Raw genomic sequence first — 25046 nt, 5'->3', positions numbered from 1 at the left:
TCAGCTCAAGGCTAGTGCTCTACCACTTGAGCCACAGCACCACTTCGGCTTTATTCTTTTTGCTTATGTGGTGCTGAGGAATCGAACCCAGGGCCCCTCATGCATGCAAGGCAAGCACTCTACCACTGAGCCACCTTCCCGGACCCAAGGTATATTTTAGATATGAGGCCCTTGTCCGTTGTATGAAATATGTTTTTTTAAGGTAATGAGAATACCAAAAAAAAAATGAGTGAAAAAAACTATTTAAAGTACCAATGTCTGAGAATCTCCCTCAATGTAAGTCAGACACCATGCTCAAGATTCAGAAAGTTTATAAAACACAAAGCACAGTAAATAATGAAAATATTAAGTATACATGTAGTGTAATCAAATTACCAAATGCACAAATAATCACAAGAAACACAAAAGAGATAACATGATACTTCCAAAAACCATAATAACCAAGTAAATGTGATTAAATCTAAAGGAAAATAATGATTCCAATATAGTCACAGTTGTTATCATCAAAACCATTCTTTCATTAACGGACAGACTGTCCAGAAGCATAGATAAAAAGGAAACATAAAATGTATACAGTATTATTAGAATAATGTTTACCAGAAGAATAGAAGCACTACAATTATAAATGGGGTTTGTTAGATTGGCTTACATCAGCAGAGGTAAGATAGTCCTAATGGCTGCATGCTTCAAGGGGCAAACTGAAGAACTGGAGAAGCCAATAGCTGCTCAATCCAAGAAGCTGGAAGCCTCAGAATAAGAAGTACCAATGACCTAGCCCCAATCAGAAGCTGAAGGCCTGCAAGTTCTCTAGAGAATCACTGTTAGCCCATGTTCAAAGGCTACAGAAACTCGAGTCAGATGACCACAGGTGTTGGTAATAACAAGAAAATATGCATCCACTCAATACAAATAGGCTTTATAGACATGGGCAGGTTACTCTTTCCTCCACACTTCCTCCATTCGGTCCCCAGATTACTGATGGTGCCAGAACCATTCAAATTGAATCTTCTGCACCATATTTCACTGTCCACATGCCAGTCATCTCTAGAAACACTCTCACAGACACACACAGAAATGTGCTTTATTAATGGCGATTTTCAATCTATTCCATTTGACAACATTGGAGCTCCAAAGCAAATAAAACTAAGAAATATTTGCAGCATTTTTGATAGCTACAAAATACAGATTTCTCTCATCAGCTCATGGACCGTGTCTAAGACAAACCATGTATAAGCAACAAAATAAATCTGAAAAATTGAATTGTACCATGCTTTTTCTGGAACCACAATGGAATAAAGCTAGAAAATAATAAGCAGAACTTTATTATACAAATACATAGGAATTAAATAATACTTTCTGGAGTGACAAATGGATCAAATAAGGAAATCAAAAGGAAGATAAAATTGCTTAAAACAAGTAAAAAGTCCATGAGAATCTATCTCCGAAACAAGCAGCAAAAAGCCAGCCAGAGGCATGCTTAAGTGTTGAGTACCCACTATAAGTAAGGACAATAACCAAAGTAAGAGAAGAGTTCAATCCCTTGAACCAGAAAAAAAACTGTTATAAGAAAAATAAACAAAACTGACAAACTTTTAACTACATTAAGGAAAATGAGAAAGATCCAACTAAGTAAAATCAGAGATTAAAAAGATAATGCAACTGATTCTAAAGAAATACAAAGAGGGTTACAAACTATTATAAACAACCAATATGCTAAGAAATTGGGAAACCTAGAAGAACTGGACACATTTTAGGACACATAGAGCCTTCCAAAATTGCACCATGAAGACAGGAAATACAAACAGGCAAATGACAAGTAGTAGAATTACATTAGTAATAAAAACTTTTCCAAAATATAAAGCCTAAAGCTTAATGGCTTCACTTCTGATCAAACTTTTAAGGAAGAACTAATGCTAACATTTCTCAAAAGGAAAGGAACCCTTCTATAAGGCCATCATTCTATAAGGCCATCATACCCCAGAACCAAACCAGACAAAACATATACACAAAAGGAAAAGTATAAAGCAATATTTCTGATAAATATGGTAAAAAGGTAAAAATGTGATTTAAAAGTCTCATTAGTAAATCAAACCCAGCAGTATTATATCAAATAATTATATACTAGGATCAAGTTGGATTTGTACCAGGAATGGAAATTTGGTTCAACATATAAAAATTGATAAAAATTAGTGTGCATCATATCAACAGGAAAAAAGGATAAAACCATACCATTACCTCCATAGATTCAAAAAAATCATTCAGTGGAAAATTCAACACTTCTTCAATATAAGCACTATACAAAAATAAATGGACAACAGGGATATACAATAAGAGGAAGAACATACAAAAGAAACAAAGAAAAAATCACATAGTGCATTAAAAACAACAACAGCAAAAAAAACTTCTTGTGTCCATATCTTGGGGTTCATTTCACTTAGCATCATCTTATATGGTCATATACATAGCTTTTGACCTTTTCTGCTCATCTGATAAGATTATCCTTGACATATACTAATTATTGCAAATATCCCTGTTGTCAATGTATTTGACTTTGGTACCCTGCATCTTGTATATACATTTATCTAATTTGGGGAAGGGAAGGGGAATAACAAAATGCTGAAACAAGGACACAGGATGACCCATGGCAACAATAATATTCACAAGACACTATGTTGGAAATGAACCTTACAACTTTGGGGGGGGGGAGAGAGGAGTGAGGGAAGGAAGGGTCAATGGGAGAAAAACAAAGGACTTGATAACAATGCCCAACAAGAAATGTACTCATTACCTTACTCATATAACTGTAACCTCTCTGTACAGCATCTTTACAAGAAAGTAAAATTTTAAAAATTATAAATAAATAAATAAGTAAATAAATGGAGAAGGAATATACCTCAACACAATAAAGGTTAAATATAACAGACTCATGACCTACATCCTACTGAATGAGAAAAGCCTGAAATAACATTTACGATAATAAATATCTTGATTCTTTATATTAATAATGTCCACTTTCATGATTCTAATTCAATATAATAATGGATGTCTAAGCAAGAACAATAAAACAAGACAAAGAAGTCAAGTACACCTGAAGATAAAGTAAGCAAAATTTTTCTTCTTTACAACAATATTATTTGATCTACAGAAAAAACTAAAGACTTCACAAGAAAACATAGAACTGATAAAGTAAATTATATACACAATTACAAAGAAATGGCATATCTCTAGAGCAATTGGTATACTAATTATCTTAGTCTAAAGCTATTCATTATGTACTTGTTCTTAAACTTGTACTTGTACTTACTTATACTTGTCATGAGGAACACTTCAAATGTGTATAATTAATATGTAATGCATCAACATTTTAAATATATTTTACAATGAAAAAGAATTTTCTATAATTGATCTTTTCATTTTTTTTAGGGAAAAAAGAACAACTAAAGTTAGCATACAAAAACAAATCATGGAAATAAATCAGTAATCAATGAAATTGAAAATAAAAAAACCCACAGAGAAAAACTAATAAAATCAACAACTGATATTTTGAAAAGATCTCTAAAAGTCCCTAGTCAGGCTGAGGGAGGGGAGGAGGAACAAGAGGATATGCAAATTTCTATGAGAAAAATTAAAGACTATCAATAAAATCTTGGGACTATAAGGAAATGTTTTAGCAACTTAGTGTCAACAAGATGTGTCAACTGAATCAATGATCAATAATGTTTCAAAATGAAAACAGCATGGTCAGATTGTTCTCCAGTGAGTTCTCCCAAACATTTAAGGAAGAAATTAAACCAATTTCTTATAATCTGTGTAAAATTTGAAGAACCAAAGAAATTAAAACTCAAATCAAGAAAAAATGGGGGAAATTATTTTTTTAATTAGAATCTTAATCAAGGGCGGTAACTTTAATCAAGGGCTCAATCTACACTCCACAGGGTTGCTCTTTCTGGAGGCAAAGAAGGCAGCTTTGATGCTCCCAGAATGAGGACTGTCTCCTGGGCAAGTGATACAACTTTCTAGGAGAGCTAGCCTTACTGAAAGAGGACAATTTCCTGGAGAAGGCAGACACCTGTATACTGGCACACATCATCTGGAAACAAGGATGAATTTGCTTGTTGAACAAGAGTCTCAGCAAAACATTATCAAATTACTACAAGTAGTGAAAGAAATGAGAGTATATTCAAGATACAGTGCTTGGAAAATACTCAATTAATTGAGAAAAAACATAAATCTTAAACCCTCTTCATGCTGTATTAAACTTCAAGTCCACATAAATTACACATACACTTATTAAATGTAATAGCATACATATGTCTAGAAAAAAACATACTATCCTCATATTCCAGAGTGGTATAAAATTTCTTAAATACACAATCACTATCCTAAAGAAAATAGCTAGTGATATTACTTGTATACATTTAAGAAAACATGAGTAAGAGGATGAATAGGCAAGCTATGAGATGGGAGAAAATCCATGCAATTTAGATATTTCATTGAGGACATATCCAGAATATGTTATACATTTCTATAAAGCAATAAGAAAAAGACCAACATCTCTTTCACAAAATGTTTAGACAAGGGATATTAATAACCACTTCACAAATGATGCTATCTAAATGATTAATGAATACATGATAGGGCTCTCAAATTCTCTGGACATCAGAAAATTTAAACTCAGTATATAGATATAGATATAGATACACATAGCGAGAGATATATATCTAATAGAGATTATATAGAGATATATAGATGTATAGATAGAGACAGATATAGAGATACATACATCGATAGAAATAGATAAGATAGATAGACATCTAAGTGGGAAAAAAAGAACAATATATATCATATTAAGTCACAGGCCTAGGAAATGCTAACTCTCTCTTGTAGTCCACATAAATAAGGGAAATTGTATCTTTTCTCTACAGATCTATATAACAACTTCACTGAGGCATTAACAGGAAACAGTTCTACTAATCGACATTAGAGTGCTATGCAAAGGGTGCAGTAGTTGAAAATGATGATGAGACCCAGCAACATTTCATTCAGAAATACTGTGGTTTCCTGAAACTTTCAGCTTCAGAATGCTGTGGTTTGGAAACCAGAAACCAAGCTTGTTTTATTTTTTAAAAAATAAGTTTTTATAACACAAGGAAATACTGAGTTGTTTGGTGAACAGCCCACTACCCAACCCTCCTGCTTCTTAAAATAGTGCCAAGGAATTCCAGAGGTCTGGTGCACATGTGACTTGGCAGGTGTTAATAACTTAAAGGCACACAAGGCTTTGTCAGAGTGTATCAAACTTCTCGAATCATAACCTTGAAGAACCAGTTCGTGTTTATCTTAACTCCATTCCAGGGACATCTGGGAATCTCTTGAAAAATAAATCATCGATCATGAGTAAGAAATCTGATAAAGTACTTAATGTCATTGACATTAATATCAAAAGAACTTATTGTGATAGATTCTACTAAAATAGACATTAAAGAAATTATAAGTTATTTAGGCTATCATTTAAGAATATCACTGAATAGGCCAAGATACTTAAAGTGCAAAGCAGTAATGAACACAGTATTTATTGTGAGGGCACTGTGATGATTGTGTGTGAAGTATCATTGATCTCCATATGACTCCATTTAGCAGTCAAATAGCTTAATTGTTTATAGTTCAGAGTTTCTGATCATGTGGTGGAATACATTCCATAGTTCCCTCTGACAGAATAATTCCAGTGTGTCATTTCAGAAGAATACTAAACTGGACCCTAACTTGGCTAATATTTGAATCCTCTAAATTCCCAAAAGGTTGCTTTTGATGGGAATCTGGCCCCAACTTCTCTAAAATGTTCATGTTTAACCTCTACAAACTCAAATGAAGAACTATCTAGCCCAGATTTTGGTTTTGATCCAATAGGTCATCCTGGGCTTTAAAAAAAAAAACAGAAAGAAAAGATGATTCTTTAGTGAAGAAAAAAATGGGAATTGACCAAAGTTCAGAATAGCAACTTAAAACGATCATCACTTAAAGGCTCTGGTGCTTGTGCCATAGGTCATCATACCTCTGTAACTACGGGGATTTCCAAAGTCTACAGAAAGTCCTTCACATACCATCTCCATTCATAGACACATAAGCACCACAGTCCTCTGAAATGCCTGTGGTACTAACGTAAGAGTCTCCACTTACAAGCTTCAGCTGTCTTGAAATCACACATTACAAATCTCTGTACCAGAAAACAAGACCTCTTAGAAGTATGAACATTTTGGGGTTTCATCATAAAATCCAAAGTCCTTTATGAAATGTTTTAAAGTCATTATAGGTTGTCCTTTTATAAAGTGGTGTTTGGGAAACAAGAAGCTATGAGTAAGTAAAAAAGATACTTTTTCTACCTATCCACAGTAATTCTTCTACCTATAGATGGCCATGAGTAATATGTTGATGTATGTCCTTGCAGCTCTATATTCTTAAATATGGTAGATACTAGCCATATTAAGGTACTGAGTAGATGAACCACTACTAAACCAAACTGAAATGTCCCCTAATGCTAGAATACTCACTGGATGACAAAACAGAATAAAAATACGCAAAAGATCTCATTAATAACTTCATACTAGTTTTGTTAAAATGATAATATTTTGGCTATATTGACTTGAAGTAAATATGTGTTATTAAATTAACTATACCTGTTTCTTCTTACCTTTTTATTTGCTGCTGCTACTAGCGTTCTAACTCCAGGCCTTGGGCTTGGGGACTGACACTTAGCATTTCAGCCACACCTCCAACTCAAGATTTTTTTTTGCGGGGCGGGGGAGTTGCTGATTATTTTGGAGATGGATGCTTCACTACTTTTCTGCTTGGGTTGACTTTGAACCACAGTTCTCCAGGTTTCGTACTTTTGAGTAACTAGGGTAGATGTGAAGCACTAGCACTGCTTTTTGTAATATTTTAAAATATATTACATATAAATATATAATAAAATTTTAATTGCAACTGTGGATATCCTATTTCTATGTCCTGAGCTGTTCCAGAATTTACCCTTTTATTGTTGTTATAATACCTTTGCCTTTTTGTATATGTGTGTGTGCTGGTCCTTGAGCTATGAACTCAGGTTCTAGGTACTGTGTGAGTTTTTCGGTTCAAGGCTAGTACTCCACCACTTGAACAACAGCCCTACTTCAGCTATTTGGTGCTTGATTAGAGATAAGAGTCTCACACTTTCCTGCCCTGGCTGGCTTTGAACCTCGATCCTCAGATCTCAGCCTCCTGAGCATCAAGGATTACAGGTGTGAGCCATGGGCGCCCCGCACATTGGCTTTTTTGTTAACTGATTATTTAACAATATATCATTAAGATGCAAACATTTGTTTTAATACCATTTTAATAATGTTCACTATATAATTTAGTGTTTTACTCATATTTTTTAATCTAATGCCCTAGTGTTGAACTTTTAGCCAGTGCTGTGATTTGAATATGAAATGCCACTTGTATGTTCATGTGTTGAAGAGTTGGTCTCTAGCTAGTAAAACTATTTAGAGGAGTTTATGGAAGCTTGATAATGTGTGGTCTATATGGAGAAAGTCATTCCAAACATTCTTGCCTTTGAAGTTTATACCTAATCACCAGTTGTTTCTCCTTGGTCTTTTCTTGTCTGCATGGGATGAACAGTTTCATCCATACATGCTCCCATCACCAGCTCATACGGTCAAGCAACCATGGATTAAACGCTCCAAAAACATGAGCAAAATAAATCTCTCCCTTTTAAAAGATTTTTTATCAGACATTTTACCACAGCAATAAAAAGAATGTAACTAATACAGAAATAACATTGTTGCTGTGAATTCAAAAGCACTTAGAATTAGCTTGTGGAAGAAATCTAGGAAAATGTGGAGAGGAGGACTCGACCTCACAATGCTGTAAGGTTAGGTTAATGGAAAATTCTGAAAGAACTTTAAAACAGCAGAATGCTGATCAGAATGTAGATAGTAAAGGCCATGTTCTTAAAGTTTCTTATAGGAATTAGGACTCTATTAGGAACTGGATTAGAGGCCATTTGTGTTATATTCTGACAAATAATTTGTCTATATTTTGTCTGTGTCCTGGGACTTAAAAAAACTGAACTTAAAGGTAACAAACTAATCTAGTGGAGGAGATTTCAAGACAGTCCAGTATTCAGTCTATAGCATGGATGTCACTGGTTGCTATTATTCAGGCTTACAGTAAAAATTGAGAGCAAAGATCCTTATATATCACCCTGCACCAGAATCAACTCCAAATGGATCAAAGACCTCGGAGTCAAAGCTGACACTCTGAAAACATTACAGGATGGAATAGGAGAAACCCTAGGTCTCCTTGGCACAGGCCAAAATTTTCTTAATAGAGACCCAGAAACACAACAAATCAAAGAAAGGTTGGACAAATGGGATTGCATGGAATTGCAGAGCTTCTGCATGGCAAAGACATAGCTAGCAAGATCAATAGAAAGCCCATGGATTGGGAGATCTTCACTAGCCATACAACGGACAAGGGTCTCATATCTAAAATATACCTGGAACTCAATTAAATCCCCCAACAACAAATCTTCAGAGAAACAACTGCCCAATAAACAAGTGGGCTAAAGACTTAAAGAGAAACTTCTCTGAAGAGGAAAGAAGGATGGCCAATAGACACATGAAGAAATGCTCAACCTCTCTAGCCATAAAAGAAATGCAAATCAAAACAACATTGAGATACCACCTCACCCCATGCTGGGGGGGAGGGATGTGGACAAAAGGAACCTTACTTCATTGTTGGTATGATTGTAAACTTGTTCAACCACTTTGGAAAGCAGTATGGAGGTTCCTCAAAAGGCTACACATAGAACTCCCCTATGACCCAGCAATCCCACTTTGGGGCACTTACCCAAATGATCACAAACAAGACCACACTAAAGCTACCAGCACAACTGTTTATTGCAGCATTATTTACCATATCTAAGATATGGAACCAACCCAGATGCTCCTCAGTAGATGAATGGATCAAGAAAATGTGGTATATATACACAATGGAATTCTATGCCTCCATCAGAAAGAATGACATTATCCCATTTGTTAGGAAATGGAAAGGCTTGGAAAAAATTATATTAAGTGAAGTAAGCCAGACCCAAAGAAACATAGGCCCCATGGTTTCCCTTATTTGCAATAACTAGTATATGTCTGAGTCAAGCAGAAAAGGTCAGATAAGTTGATGTTAGGGAAATGAACCCCAAGATATGTATCCAAATATTTTTTTTCTTCATGCGATTGTTTCTAAGATATTTATAAGATTTTTTTTGTTGCTTTGTATGTCCCTCCCCATGGTATAACCCCTGCTTTCACTGTATTTGATGTTGGTATAATTTGTGGAAGGAAAGGGAAAAAACAAATCATTTAAATAGGGATACAGGTAGACTCATTGCAACAATGAGATGTACAAGTCGTTATGTCGAAAAATGAACTTTACAATGTTGGTGGGGAGGGAGGATGGGGGGCGGGGGGGATAGGAAGGGAAACAAAGGAGGAGGTTACAATGCTTGATAAGAAATGTACTCATTATCTTGCCCATGTAATTGTAACCCCTCTGTATGGTATTTTCAAAATAAAAAAGTACAGACAAAAAAATTGAGAACAAAAATCAGACAATCTTGTAGTTTGGTCAAAAAAAAGGTGAAGTTGAAGCTAAAGTAGGCATGATTTGAGAGAATAGTGCCATTAAAAAGAAGCCAAAAATAGATAGACTTAGAACAAATTATGTTAAGTAAGGTAAGCCAAGTTTAGAGAGACAAATGGCACATGTTTTCTTTTTAATTATCACTATTATCTTTAGGTAGTTGTACAAAGGAGTTGCCATTTAACAAAGCAGTTCATGAATACAATATATCTTGATCAATGTCACTTCTTTCAACATGCTCACCTGGTTTTTTCTCATATCTGGAGGCTAGATCTAAAATACAACTAGTTATGATAACTTACACAAGTCTCTAGGCAGTCACTCACAAACAGTGAGACTAAAGGAGGATACACTTGGTAGAGGAACTTGAAGGTGTAAAGCCACTGAACACATAATACTACTTACGAAAACAAATTGTAGGAATTGGAAACATGGGGGTTTCTTTGGTTGTTGGTGGTTGCTGTTGTTTTTGCTTTGGGTTTTGGTTTTCTTTTTGTTTTTTGAGGTGGGCAGAGGGAACAGAAATGAAGGGAGGAAGGATGAACAAATGCAATCTTGGTACTCAGTAGACACTATGTGAGAGATGAATATGCAACTTGGGGCAGGGAGGGGAGGAGAAAATGGGGAAAGGTCAGGAAAGGGTGACATTTTCCAAAAAGGAAATGTACTCATTACCTGACTTACAAAATGGTAACCCCTCTCTACAACTCATTAATCGTAGCAATAAAGTTATATTTTTAAAAAATAAAAAGCTAAAAGAAGCCAAATGCCAGTGTTTGTGACTTTAGCTAAGTATAACTATGCCACAGCATTATGAAATTTATGTAGTCACCTAATAAAGAAATATTTGGAGTTAGGCACCAGTGGCTTATGCCTGTAATCCTACTCAGGAGGCTGAGATCTGGGGATTGCAATTCAGGGCAGGAAAATCCGTGAGACTTTTGTCTCTAATTAACCTCTAGAAAAGTGGCACTGTGGCTCAAGTGGTAGAGTTCTCACCCTGAGCTGAAGAGCTCAGGGATAACCCCAGGCCCAAAATTCAAGCCCCACAACCAATAAGAAAGACAGAGACAGAGACAGAGAGAGAGATGGAAAGAAAGACAGAAAGAAAGACAGAAAGAAAGAGAAAGAAAGAAAGAGAGAGAGAGGGAGGGAGGGAGGGAGGGAGAGAGAGAGAGAGAACGAAAGAGAGAGAAAAGAAATATTTGGAGGAAAAAAATGACGATGTCTCAGACATTAAAATCACAGGCTCAAGTCGATGAAAGAGGAAATTCATTTGAAAAGCTTCCTCTGGAGAAGACAGCACACCCAGGGCTCCTTGCTTGCACAAAATCACCAAGAAAGTTCTTCCCTCATATTTATTTTCAGTCATCCAAGCACTCAGAGGCTATTGTGGCCATAGCCCAAGGGGAAACAGCTACTACTTGAGCTGGAGCCATTGATATGGTCAACATGATTCTAGTTTTGCAGGTATGCAGAGTGAAAGAGTTTGAGTCATGGAGGATTCCACCCAGATTTCAAAGGAAAGCCTACCAGGACAGGCAGTGGCTAGCTGATTTGGAATCCCTGTGGGAAATCCCTGAGAGTGTAATGCATTTAAGCTTTAAGAGTAAAACCTAAGCTGCAACAGTGAACCTAGGAGGTTGGATATACCAAGAACATGGGATAGGTACCAAGGAAAAACAGAAGCTTTGAGGAGAGCCAGCCCTAGAGAAAAGCCATATGAGATGCAAATGGCAAGGCCAGAAGGTTAGAGTTCAAGCCCTTTGGAGTTCCCATTCAGCATCCTGGGGCTACAAAATCCGGTATGTACCCCACTGGAGTTTTGTTCTGCTTTGCTCCAGTCCTTCCTTGCTATTCTTCTATTCTTGCCTTTTGGCATGGGATTGTTTGTTCTGTGCCACTGTATCTTGAAGTATTAACTGTATTTTTTATTTGAAGAGACTGTCTTGTGTCTCCTTTCAAATTCTGGACTTCGATTTTTTTTTCCAGTATCAGAGACTGAACTTGTGCTGACTCGCTGGGTGTTCTACTTCAGCTATGCCTTTAACAACAGGACTTTGACTTTTGAACAATTGTGGAGTTACTCAGATCGGAGGAGGGGGGGATTCTTGGAGATAGACAACACATTTTAAATTATTGAAAGGCCATAAGCCACTGAGGCCCAGAGGAGGAATATTATGACTTGAATATGAAATGTCTTCACGTGTTGAATATGTGGTCCCCAAATGGTGGTACCATTTTGAGAGGTGGTAGAAACTTCAAGAGGTAAGGTCTCACTGGATGGAGGCAGTGGCTCCCAGGAGCATACCATTGGAAATGATATTCGGTCATTTGTTCTCTTCACTCTCCTACTTTATCTCTACTATGAGGTAAACAAAGAATTTCTGAAATCAAATCTAGAATGTTTCTTTCTTCACTATTTCCCATTCTTCACAAGAAATCTTAAGATTTGGTTATATAATTTCTGTATTATATATAATTGAGTAAAATAACTAAATAAATGCCAGGCAGAATGTTCAGAGATACATCTGAAAGAATCACCAAGAAAGATTTCACTAGCTATCAAATTGATTAGCTCTGCCCTTATGCCTATGAATACTTAACTGTATTAATACCAATCCTTATATGAATTCACATGTTTAATAACACATACCTAAATTCTTACAGGTTAGACTATAGAGATATTTAATCAGCCAAGGAATTCTCAAAGATTTTTCTAGTAAATTTTATAAGAATTCTTGTCGCTTTGATTTCAAGCAACTAAGTTACAAAGAGTTCTCATGGCTTGGTAATACAACAAAAGGGAAGAAAATTTGGTCTATCTACAAATGTACGCTGCTGACTTTCTTCTTGGCATGTTGCTTCGTAAATGTGTTACACAAGCCCAGAGATACCTTAGCCAAAAGCTCAGGAGAATGTTTTAAATTCAGCTTTATAAAAGGAAATTTCTTCTCTGTTATTTTGGAATTTGTTCTTCTGCTACTCTGTAATATGGGTTAGATTTTTTTATATCTTTCTAAAATTCATATGTTGGAATTCTAACTCCCAATATGATAGTATTAGATGGTGAATCTCTTGAGAGTTAGATAGTTCTTCAGGGTAGAGCCCTCTTGAATAAATAAGATAATTCTCTTATGTAAAAAAAAAAATAGAAGATTCTCTCTGTTCCATCTCCCACCCTGCCCCACTCTGCGTGCCATCTGTAATGCTGGAAGAGTGTCATAAATAAGAACTATGCCATGCTGATGTCCTAATCACAGACTTCTAGCACCCAGAAATGTGAGATATACATGTTTGTTGTTTAAGCCATTCCGTCTACAGGCAAGACTTATTGTATCCTTAGAGCTAGCATCTGGCAATTTTCAATTGTTTCCTACCCTGAAAGGAAGTTGGAGAAACACTTTCCAGCCCTTTACCCCAAACTTTACCCTAGGCTTTAAGGTTAGCAAGAATCCATTATAACTCAACAAAGGTATCACTATCTACAGCCAAGAATACCCTTGGCCCACTTGATCTTTGGCCTAAGGAATAAAGCCTTCTTCCATATAAGAGTTATATTATCAAAAGGAAAATATATTTTTCCAAGTGATTTTTAAACTATTATCTGTCCTCTGCCAGAAAGAAAGATGAAACAAAGAGAGGACAATAAATATATGTTACTGAAAACAGTATGATTCAGTGGTACCATAGACTGAGTTCCAAGAGAACTAATGGAATTAACTGGCTTAGAATAAAACAGCATAGCAAAAGTAGACCTACTGTGTAGCCCTTAGCAGAAGATCGTACTCTGTTTTAGTCAAAGGCATCCTAGTTTGAGGTTAACCCCACATCTTGCACACTGTTTAACTTGCTCTGTAAACATTTTACAAAAGTAAACCACATGCGTTTATTCAGACATTGTAAATGTGGGCAGAAATAAAATCCTATGACCTTCTTGGTACTACATATATTTTAAGACAGTAAATAAAAGGGAAGGACCTATAAACACCCCCTCTCTTAAATATTTCTGGCTTTGTATCCAGCACTCTTGGTTTCTATTTTCTACCAAAAATCTCTGTACCATGAAAAATGTAGGTCAAGTTGTTGGTAAGTGCTAGATAAAAATCTGTTTATACCAAAAGTAAATGATACAATCCTTATACCCTGACACAGTCTTAAAATATGACTCCTGCCACTAAGCTATTCAGGGTATACCCAACAAATTTAATTTTAATTTTATTGTATTGTGAAGATGATGTACAAGGGGTTACAGTTACATGAGTAAGGTAATGAGTACATTTCTTGTCGAGCATTGTTTCCCCTTCCTTTGTTTTTCTCCTACAAATTTATTTTTGAGGAATGCTTAATGTAGACATCTTTGGATATTTGATTTTAATCACAATTGTATAACTTTATCTTGAGGGAAAAATCATAAAATACTGAAATTCATAAGGTCTTCTATTCCTAGGAGCCAACAATGAACAAAACTGAAATCTTACACAGATTCCTGTGAATTTTTGTTCAGCAAAGTCATAGAAAGGACTTACATGCCACCAGGAAAAATAAGTGATCTGTGGGAATAAATGCTTGCATCATCCAGAAATTTATGGTCAAAGTCTAAATTCCCAATGTGATGGAATTAAGATATGGAGCCTAAGAAGTAATTATCTTTAAGTCTTAAGGTTGGAGCTCCTTACTTAGATCAATGGTCTTGAGAAATCAAGACCTTCAAAAAATCAAAGACCTTCCTTACTCTGAGGACACAATGGGAAGGCAGATATTCAGATTTGGATCTTAAATGGTCTCCAAAGGCCCATTTCTAAAGACTGGGTGACCAGCTTGTGATACTATTGAGAGGAGAGACTTGTAGAAGGAAGTTATATCATTGTGCACATATCTTGCAAGGAGATCTTGGGATTTCCCCCAATTCCCTCACTTCTTCCCAGTTGGCATGAAGGAAACAGCCAGATCTACTGCCAGAATCTATTATGATGCCAAAGACCCAAAGCAAGAAGACCAAGTAACCACAGTCAAACCATCAAACTAGTAACTGTGATATTTTGTAAGTGTCTACACAACAGCCATCTAAAAGCCAGGAAAAGTGCCCTTACCGGAAACCAAATTCTGCAGCACTTTGATCTCGGGTTTCTACCGTGCAGAACTGTGAAAAACAATTGTATGTTGTAATAGTAGCCCAAAGTTACAAAGAAAAAATAACATTCTGATATTGAAAATAAATTGGACACATAGAAGCTACTGTCAACTTCAGATGGAATTGACCCTAGTTCATACCAGAACCTATAGACATATACTACTTTTTGAAGAGTGATTTTTTTTAATGATAGTATAAAAGAAAGACTCAATGTTGAAGCAGAGAATGTGCTAATAGCATCAAATCATACTTTTTTTAAGTCCACAGAAGAAATGTCCATCAAATTTGGATCATCAAAGGTGATGCTCCAGACCTTCCTTTTGCTTTTTGTTTGTTTTCTCATTTTTCCTATTTTGTACATGTTCCAGAGAGAATAAAAGGGAATAAATGTCAACCTCACTGTTAGGAAAGTTTCTTGAGTTAAAAAATTTTTAATGAAAAATTTTAATGAAAATTCCTAGTAAAATGAGAAGATATTATAAAATATGTTAACATTCTTGTGCCTAAAAACACAAGAATGCTTGTAGCTCCCTTGAAATTTGTAGAAAAATCATAAACTACCACACTATGAATCTGCCACAGTGGCCACTTACAAATCATAGGTGAATAGGCTTGCTACTCCCAAAGCATGTAGAGCAGTTAGGAGGGAAGATAGATACAAAGAGTTAGGCTTTTACAATCTCTCTGGAAAGAAATCAAAACAAAACTGAAAAAACAAGCCAACAGAGATGGATAATAACAGAAAGAAAATTGATGATGATGATGATGATGATGGATAGATAGATAGATAGACAGATAGATGATACATACAGAGAGCAGCATAATGCTTACACAGCTCTTGCTTCAGATATCATCTGTACAGATATCATCTGTAGCCATTCAAACTTTGCAGTGTGACCAGCAGAAAGCTGAGGTGTGATAGGAGGGTATTCAACATAACTCTAGATCTTGGAACAGGCCCTCTGTTGTAGTAGTCGTCTTGTTTTAGACTTTTAAAAAAATATTGATGCTGAGAATTGAACTCTGGGCCTCATGCTTACTAGTCAAGAATCCTAAGTCCAAGTAATCTTGACAAGAATCTAACACTTTTTTACTGGTGCTCCATGAAGGAAAAGCACCAAAACCAAAGCCAGCTCTCTAAAACAAACCAATGGATAAGCCAAAAGAGAGTAAGATTGAAAATCTGCCAACCATAAATACATAATGTGTATGATTTTATTAAGAAGATGTGGACCTGACGTTTCTACATGTCCAAGGTATGTCCTGTAGGTCTTTCTAACCAAAATGATCCTCATTAATCTCCAACCACTGGATTCTAACATGTACTAAAACTACCGGGATATTCCCATTGCAAGTAGGATCTATGTTGTTAAGTGTCAGGTTTTCACAAGGACTCTGCTAGATTTGATTTTGGTCCAGATTAGAGCAGAAACTAGATCTGCTAGTTTTAAATAAGGATGAGCTTAGATAGTATGTAGCACTTCAGTGAGTATACCCTAGAGGAAAACTAAAGTTCTCAATTGTATGCAGTATTTCCTCCCAAGACCTGTCTAGGTTTAAACCATATTAATCGGAGGTCTCTAATTCACAGAACAGGAAATGAAGAGAATCTGCCCCTCTTATAAAAATAGTATCACATCCTTCCTGTGCATACTTCAAAAATAAATATTTTACTTGCTTATGGTGATTTAAGTGCCCTTCACTATTTTCCTTTGGAACAGCTCTCACAAAAGGCTGGCCACCCTTTCACTGATAAACCTCAGCATTCTGGCTGGCCCCGATTGCATGAGGTTTCAGCATGGGTGGCCAACCAGTGATGTTGGATTCGCCCATGGATAGAATCTACCACAAGCTGAGAAGACTCTGGACTAATCCTGAAGACTGATGTTCTGTGGGTTTTTTTTTTAAGTTCAGTAATGCTGTGAGCAAATCCCAAGGTTACAAAACTACCCAGTGGGGGCTGATGCCCAAGAAGTATCCCATTCTCCACAAAAACATTAGGAAAGGAAACACACCCACCCTGAGAGACTATATACCAAGGATTACAAGTACACAAGTCTAGGCTTCCTGGCCATCAGAACTCTCAAAGCCATAGAACAGGGTCTCATGGAATTCCAAAAATCTTTAGCTATCATCTATGAGCCAGCAGTGTGCTAAGTGAGGAGGCGGGCAGAAATAAATGATGAATGAAGAGGCTAGTCTCTAGCCTCTGGTAACTCACCATCTGAAAGATTCTTTTCCATATGTTTTCTAGTTTGGGCTTTTTGGAACTAATTTTTTATGTCGATGTGACAGAGGAGTAGAGATCCATCCCTTTGCATACAAGTATTCAGTTGTTCAAATACTATTTATTCTGAAAATAACCCTTTTCCTATTGGATTGTCTGGATTGTTTCCTAAAAATAAATTGACCGTATTTTTGTGAGTCTACTTCAGGATATTCTCCTGTGTTTCATTAAGTCATTTATCTGTCTTTACCCATAATACACTATCTCAGTCACAACTTCAGCGTTATCATTAGGACTTGAAATTAGGTTATGTAAATCTTTGTATTTTTCAAAATTGTGCTGTTCTTTTTTAGATCCCTTGCATTTCCACATAAAACTTTTCATCAGTTTATCATTTGAGTTTACAAATCAATTTAGAGGGTTAGTACCTTTATAATATTGACTACTTCTATTAAGGAGATCCTTTGTGGCCCATATACCTATGTCAAATATCTTTCTAAGTGTTTGGGGAACATTTTTACAGAACAATGTCTCTAACATGTTCTGTTATATGCAGCATACAGTACTGAGGACATAATTGATGTCAAAACTTAATATTTAAGAAATGATATGCCTGTATGTTATAGATTATTTTAAAATGACAGGAAACTTAGGTCATTCCATCTGAATTGTGCTAGACATCTTCCAATTTATATACTGTTTAGTCTAGTTGTTTCTTCTCCTAGGACCATATAAATAAGATGTTTAGTTTCACTTTTATTTAAGGAAAAGCACCTTCATTTACCTTCTTTCAGTCTTGAAAAAGATAGATCCTGACATGAACTGTTCACAGAGTTTGATCTCTGAATAAAGGTAAAGCTTCACATCTAAGTTCTTCCTACTGAAAATAAAAATAAGAGAATATCTCATTAGTTGCACCTCAGTTCGACATATGGTTAACATTAATACTCAACAATCCAGATCATAGATTCAAACAATCAGGAAGGATATTCACCATAAATAACACACAGAGAAGCTTTGCTGCAAATCAGTTAAATCTAAACCTCGTTCATAGACATATGAATACACTTTATGGTATAACCTCAAGGGTATTTTAGGAGGAGGGCTGAGACCCAGCTCAATTTTAATGTGCGTGAATGTTCTCTTCAACTGCCTATGCTTTTACTTTCTCCTGCTCCTCAGAGGCCATCACTGAGTGCCTTTTCTCCACACCCACAGCTGTTCTATGTGTCTAGTATTTTTCTTCAACGTGTCCTAGAATAGTAGTTTTTCTGAGTGTATTCTTAGAAATCTTCCAACTCAATCCCCTTGTTTCACAACAGAGAAAAAACTGAGGCTGGCACACCTACCCGAAGTCATATGCCACATGATACTCATGCTAAAACTAGGCCAGAATTTGTTTCCTGCTACTTGCTAACCTCCGTTGTATCACAGGATTGACTTAAATAAGTGTGCTAAGATGTGTCTATTTTTTTTTCTAGTTAAAGAAGTAATATGTAAAAACGCATACTCTAAAAGTTTCATACAATTCTAGATGTAACTGTCTTGGTCTTATAAAACCCTTCTCACCCCCCCCCAACATTCATTTCTTCTCTGATTGATGTTCATACATGCAAAACCTTATTTGTCTACTGTTCTATGACTTCCAACTTTTAGTTAAATAAATGAGGTTGAAATTTACATGCTGCATATAAATCTTTAGCAGCTTCTCTAAAACTTTCTTTAGGCTAGATTCCTGTAAGTAGAATTATAGGGCCAAAGGATGTATATGTAGTATATGTATAAAGAGTACGTTTATGAAGAGTATGTTTCCTTTTTCTTAAGAGACCTGAGATCACTGTGAAAATGGTTTGCTACTCCCTTCGCCCAGAAACCCTACAAAGCCATGCAAGTCAATGAGTTCAAATCTTCAAGTTTACTTTAAGAATGTGGAAAAACAAACTTTGCAACTTTGGTGGGATGGGGGGGAGGGGTAGTGGTAGGGGAGTGTAGGGGGTAAGGATGTGGAGAGGGGAAGGGATGGTAGGGGGAAACAAAGGAGGAGGCAACAATGCTTGATAAGAAATGTAGTCATTATCTTGCCCATGTAATTGCAACCCCTCTGTACAGTATTTTCACAATAATTTTTTAAAAAACACCTAAAAAATAGCACAGGCCATCAAGGGTATGTATATCCAAAAAGCTACCAAGTATCTAATAGAACTCACTTCAAAGAAGCAATGTGTACCATTCCTATGTTAGAATGGTGGAGTTGGCTGGTGTGCCCAAGCCAAATACTAGGGCTGGACACAGGGTCAGTGGCCCAAATAGAGTGCGGAATTTCTATTATGTATGCACGCTTAAGAAGGCAGAGAGTCATACTGAACTGAAGGGTTTAGATGTAGACTCTGGTCACTGAACACATCCTGGTGAACAAAGCACCTATGAGACACAGCTGAACTTACAAAGCTTATAAACCTTATGTCAGATTAACAAATCTATGAGCTCCTCCTGCCACACTGAGATGATCCTTACAAATTGCTCTTAACCAGAAGATGAGGGCATACAGAAGAAAGAAGTATCCCAGAAGAAGCTGAAGAAACAAAGACTTAGGACACAGGAATACATTTAGCATAAAACTTTGCATTTTGTTGGTCAGTCATGGGACTTGAACTCTGGGCCTCAGCGCTGTCCCTCAGCTCTTCAGCTCAAGGCTAGCACTGTACCACTTGAGCCACAGTGCCACTTCAGGTTTTCTGGTGGTTTATTGGAGATCAGAGTCTCATGGACTTTCCTATCATGGGCTGGCTTTGAACAGTGATCCTCAGATCTCAGCTTCCTGAGTAGCTAGGATTACAGGCGTGAGCCACCAGCTCATCACCCTCTTGGCTTAGCCCCCTCAGTGCTGGGATTACAGTCATGTCCTACCTTGCCTAGCAGCTGTATTGCCTTAATAAACTTTCTATTTCATTTTTGAGTTTTCTTTAATGTGTTTTACTCCCATCCTACCTGGTGTGTAGAGTAGAGAAGAGGTGGGATTAGACCTTTTAGTCATATTAGGTACAGATGCAGATTTCCCCTCCCACCCATCACCCTTCTAGGATCTCAGTATTGAAAAGAGATTGGTTTACACTGAGATGGATAAAAATTGGACCTAATCTCCCCAAATTGGAGATAGACTAGCTATTCTTCCTGGAAGGCTAACACAACTATGAAAGAAATTTACAAGACTCTATAATATAGTCACTAAAACCAAAATCAATTCTTCCAGAGACACTGGCTTTGTTTGTAAGATATTCTCTGGTACTAGCAAAATATGTATTCAATATAGTGTAAAATTGAGCTGACTTCATTCAGAACAAAACCAAAAAATATGCCTCTGATCCTTATACTCCTTTTTAAGGATTCAATATTGTATAAATGCTTCTTAGCTGCTTTAAGACATTATGTCCTTCATTCAGCTACAAATAAATAAAAAAGCAATATAATAAGGAATAGGAATCAGCAAATTATAGCCACAGCCAAGTTTGATCTATAACTTGATTTTATAAATAAAGTTTTATTGAAATACAGCCAGATCTATGCACCATACAATCTACGGCTGCTTTATGTTGAGTTGCTGTGGCAGAGATGCTTATGGTCTCCAGACTTTAAATATTATTATCTGGACCTCCATAGAAAAAAGTTTCTAGGTGTACTAGTGAGTACTTGCATACTTGTTCTACTCATTGTTGAACTTGTTCAGCCCCATTGAACTTTCATATTTTACTTACATTAGTACACTGTTCATGTATTTGGTATCCTCAACTTCAAGCTATTTTTCATTACTTGTTACAATAGCTTTTTAAATTTTATTCTTTTCCTCATTCACTTTTGATTCACAATTTATATGCACATCTTGTATTTTGGTCATCAAAATTAGAAGAAATATGCTAAGTGGCATTTTTTTCACTGAAAATGAAAGACAATAATTCTCAAATCCTTGGTTAGCAGTACTTTTTCTCTTTCCCTTATTCCTAGAAATTTTATGCTATGTCTGTGTGGTCACAGACATTTCTATCACAAAAGACTCTACAAACCTAGAATTACCTCACTGTAATAGAACCAAAAGAGAAGGAATTAGGCTGAAAGCAAAGCTACAGCAGAACTTTTCTTAGTGATATCAACAGACTTAACAAATTACATTTCTTTCAAGTAAATGTGCTCTTCTTTCAAAAGTCTATTGTGAAACTATATTCCTCATCCTAAAAATGGTCTTTAAGTGCAAAGGAAGATAGAACAGGTCATGAAAATTAAAACTCAATTTTTACAAATCTGACAATGTAAAAGATTTGTCTAAAACAAATTAAACAGTCCAAGAGAAAACATACAGCTCAAAGAAGTACATGTGGAATTTCAAGATATGCCTGCCTCCTAGTTAAACAGCTACTTAGTCACTGCTTTCCAACTGACGTAACAAGGATGTACTTGCGTGTATTATTTACAAGACCAAATACATGATTAATAAAAAGACGCAGTTTAAATATCCTTGTTTAATGTTTTTGTTATACAAGTGGACCCAGATTTGTGAATAAAACTCGCTGGAGAAGCATGTGAAAAAGTAGTATGAATCACTACTGATTTCCTGCCTTCCTCCTTTCCAGAGAAACTCGTATTCTCTCCCATGTGAAAACACATTAAAAAGTTGACAATGATGATGAAACGATGCATTGAAAAAAATAGTTTTCTATTTTTTTTCTTAAATTCTCAACATAAGCCTTCTTAACTAAAATGCTCATATGCCAGTTAGGTCCTGAAGGTACAAGAGCAATTCATAGTTTAATTAAGTTAGAGATAATTTTAGAAGAAGCCCCTTTTGCTTAAATGTTGTGAAACCCTTGGCCAAGCCTTGAAACTGCTGCTTGCCCTGGAATACTGACTTGTAAAAGGTGAGATCATTTTTGGTAGCTTTATTTAACTAGAGTCTCATATGGGGGGGGAGAGGGGGGGCAGGGGAAGAGAAGGACTGAAATCTCTCTTGAGACTTTAACCTAAATTACTGTGATCCTATTATTGATTAAATCTAGTACTTACTCAAGTAAAAAAAATTTAAAGTTTGCATAGTATTGAGAAATAGCTCCATTTCTAGAATCTTCATATTCAGAAGTCCTTGCCAAACTAGCACCCGCTATTTTGACTTTTTCTTTTTTCCATGAACTATAAGAATTTGGGTATTGAATTCATTTGCTCCCTGCCTGATACCATTTACACAGTGTATACTCTATATAGCCAACAGTGCTGGCTTTTAGCAAAAATGTACAGAAAATGTCTGTCTGTAGCTTCTACTCTTCTCTCTATATACCTCTTTTTTAAATTTTGATATTATTTTACAGTAATCCACCATCTCGTGCTACGCTATGTGCTATCTATTATAATCATCCAAAAACTCAGTGATTAAAAACAGTAAACACACATTGTTCTGCAGTTTACGTGGACCAGGAATTTTGATGTAACTTATAAAAGTAGTTCTGCCCTGAGATTTCTCATGAAGTGGGAGTTAAAATACCAGCTGAGGTTATAATCAGCTGACAGCATCCTGATTTCTGGATAATCCATTTCCAATATGGTTCCCTTGCATACTAGTGCTAGGTTGTTGGAGAAGGTTGTTTTTCCCCCACAAGAAACTCATCATAGGGTTCTTTGAGCATCCTTGTAACACAATGACTGACTTTTCCCAGAATGCTTAGGCTTGTATCGCTCCTAGCATGGGTAGGGTAGATGTAGCACATAAAGTCCCATTTGGGAGTCAGTTCCACGATGTCCTTTTGTTTGCACAATAAGGAAGGACAACACAAGATGACTAACAGAAAGTGAGACTCACTAGGGTCCATCTCAGCAGGTATCACAGACCCAAGTGCCCAAGGCCTTCCACCTTTCACACGGCCACCTTTGTCCTGGCCCTTTTCTCCAGATAATCCCTTCAAATTGAATAAATGTTTTGAGTTTATTTTCTTGTTTCCTTATTCTTTACTGAGTATAGCTTTGCTACTCTGGTTAAGTTAATTTTTGGTAGTGAATTCAGTGAATGGTGCAGGAGAAACACATAGCTTCTCACATAGATTCTGCATCAGAGAACAGACAGAAAACCAACGTCTTAACTAAACGCTGAATCTCATGGAAGAAACATAAGGTATACTATAAACACCTGGGGAAAATGTCCTGTTATTTAGTCTTGGAAAATCTCACCATGTAGGCATATACCTGCTTCAACAACTCCAAAGTCTGAGTTTACAGAGACAGTTGGACAATAGGCTAATTCTAGTCACAACAAGTTTTTACTTCAGACTATTCCCTGTGCATATTTGTGCGTCCCTAGAGTCTGGCAGACAGTAAGCATTCAATAAGTCTGGTTGAATGAAAGAAGAAACGTCCAGACAGACTTGACTTCTGAATAAATGACAATGCTAATGTAGCTACCCACCTGCTTTATGGAAACTCCAGTGGTACAGCTTCAATTATGAAGAGAAGAAAGGCAAAAGAAAAAAATGGATCAAAATACTTTAGGTCAATACAACACACTGACTATTAGAAAAGAACAATTAAAAGCAGAGCTTTGTAAAGTTTTAAAAGCCCGGGATGGGTGACTTCATTTGAGTTATGTCTTTTAGACTCAAAATAAAAGAAATACAAGCACTAATTTTCAGAGACTGACAATAATAATTCCATCTGCTAAGAATCTACATTGAATATTTTATATCACATGCATCATCAAACCTCTTTCAACAAGCCCGTGGGACAGATAGACATTAGAAACATCCATCAGAAAGTTCAAAGGTTGAAGGAGAAGATAGAGATGCAGAACTTGAATTCAAACCCACATTTATCTGACTTCAAGCGTGAACTTTTTCTCCAATACTACACTGACTAACCTTAATTAACAAAGCGACTTGCACCAGGCATGCTGGTTTCTACCTATAATTGTAACACTCAGGAAGCTAACGGGCGAAGGATGGTGAGTTCAAAGCCAGCCTGGGAAGCATAGGGAGACCTTGTCTCAACATATAAACAAACAAAAACAACAACAACAAAAACAGGCTCACTGACTATTACTAGTGGAAACTAAAGTAGTGTCTTAGCTCCTTGGCTTTCTTAATAGCTCCCTGGCTAGTGTGTGCAAGTACTTTCACACTAGGTCAGAGGAACTAAGAGCTTGCTCTAGGGACTACATATAGTTCATCATATAGTAACTGTACAACTTTCAGAAGTTTGGAAAACATACAATTGGGTTAAGGCTTACCTCATCACTTGAAAACTGTACAGTTTGATGGGAAGAGTATATACATATATATGTACAATCGATGTATAGATAGCTAGACCCAAAGAACCAATTTTTTGTATGCCACTATCTTTTTTATTTTATTTTAGTGTTAAGATGTTGTACAGGGGGGTTACAGTTACATTAGTAAGGCAATGAGTACATTACTTGTTGATCATTATTACCCCTTTCCTTTCTTGTTGTTGTCCCACTATCCCTTCCCTCCCCCACCTCCCACATCCTGTGTCCTTGTTTCAACATTTTGTTATTTCCCTTCCCCTTCCCAGATTAGACATATGTATATACAAGATGTAGGGTACCAAAATCAACAACAGTGACAGCAGGGGATATGCCATAGGGGAAAGAACATACAAAGGAAACAAAAAAAAAAACACAACAAAATAAAATCACATGGTACATTGAAAACAATAACAATAAAGACAAACCTCTTGTGTCCATATCTTAGGGTTCATTTCACTCAGCATCATCTTATATGGTCATTTGTATGTGGTTTTTAAGCTTTTCAGCTCATCTGATAAGATTATTCCATATGTATACTAATTATTGCAAATAAGGGAAACCATGGGACCTATGTTTCTTTGGGCCTGGCTTATTTCACTTAATATAATTTTTTCCAAGTTTTTCCATTTCCTAACAAATGGGACTGTGTCATTCTTTCTGATGGAAGTATAGAATTCCATTGTGTATATATACCACATTTTCTTGATCCATTCATC

This window comes from Dipodomys ordii, unplaced genomic scaffold, assembly GCF_000151885.1.
Source record: "Dipodomys ordii isolate 6190 unplaced genomic scaffold, Dord_2.0 Scaffold41, whole genome shotgun sequence".
NCBI lineage: Eukaryota > Metazoa > Chordata > Mammalia > Rodentia > Heteromyidae > Dipodomys > Dipodomys ordii.
Note: the sequence above shows the minus strand (reverse complement) of the source record.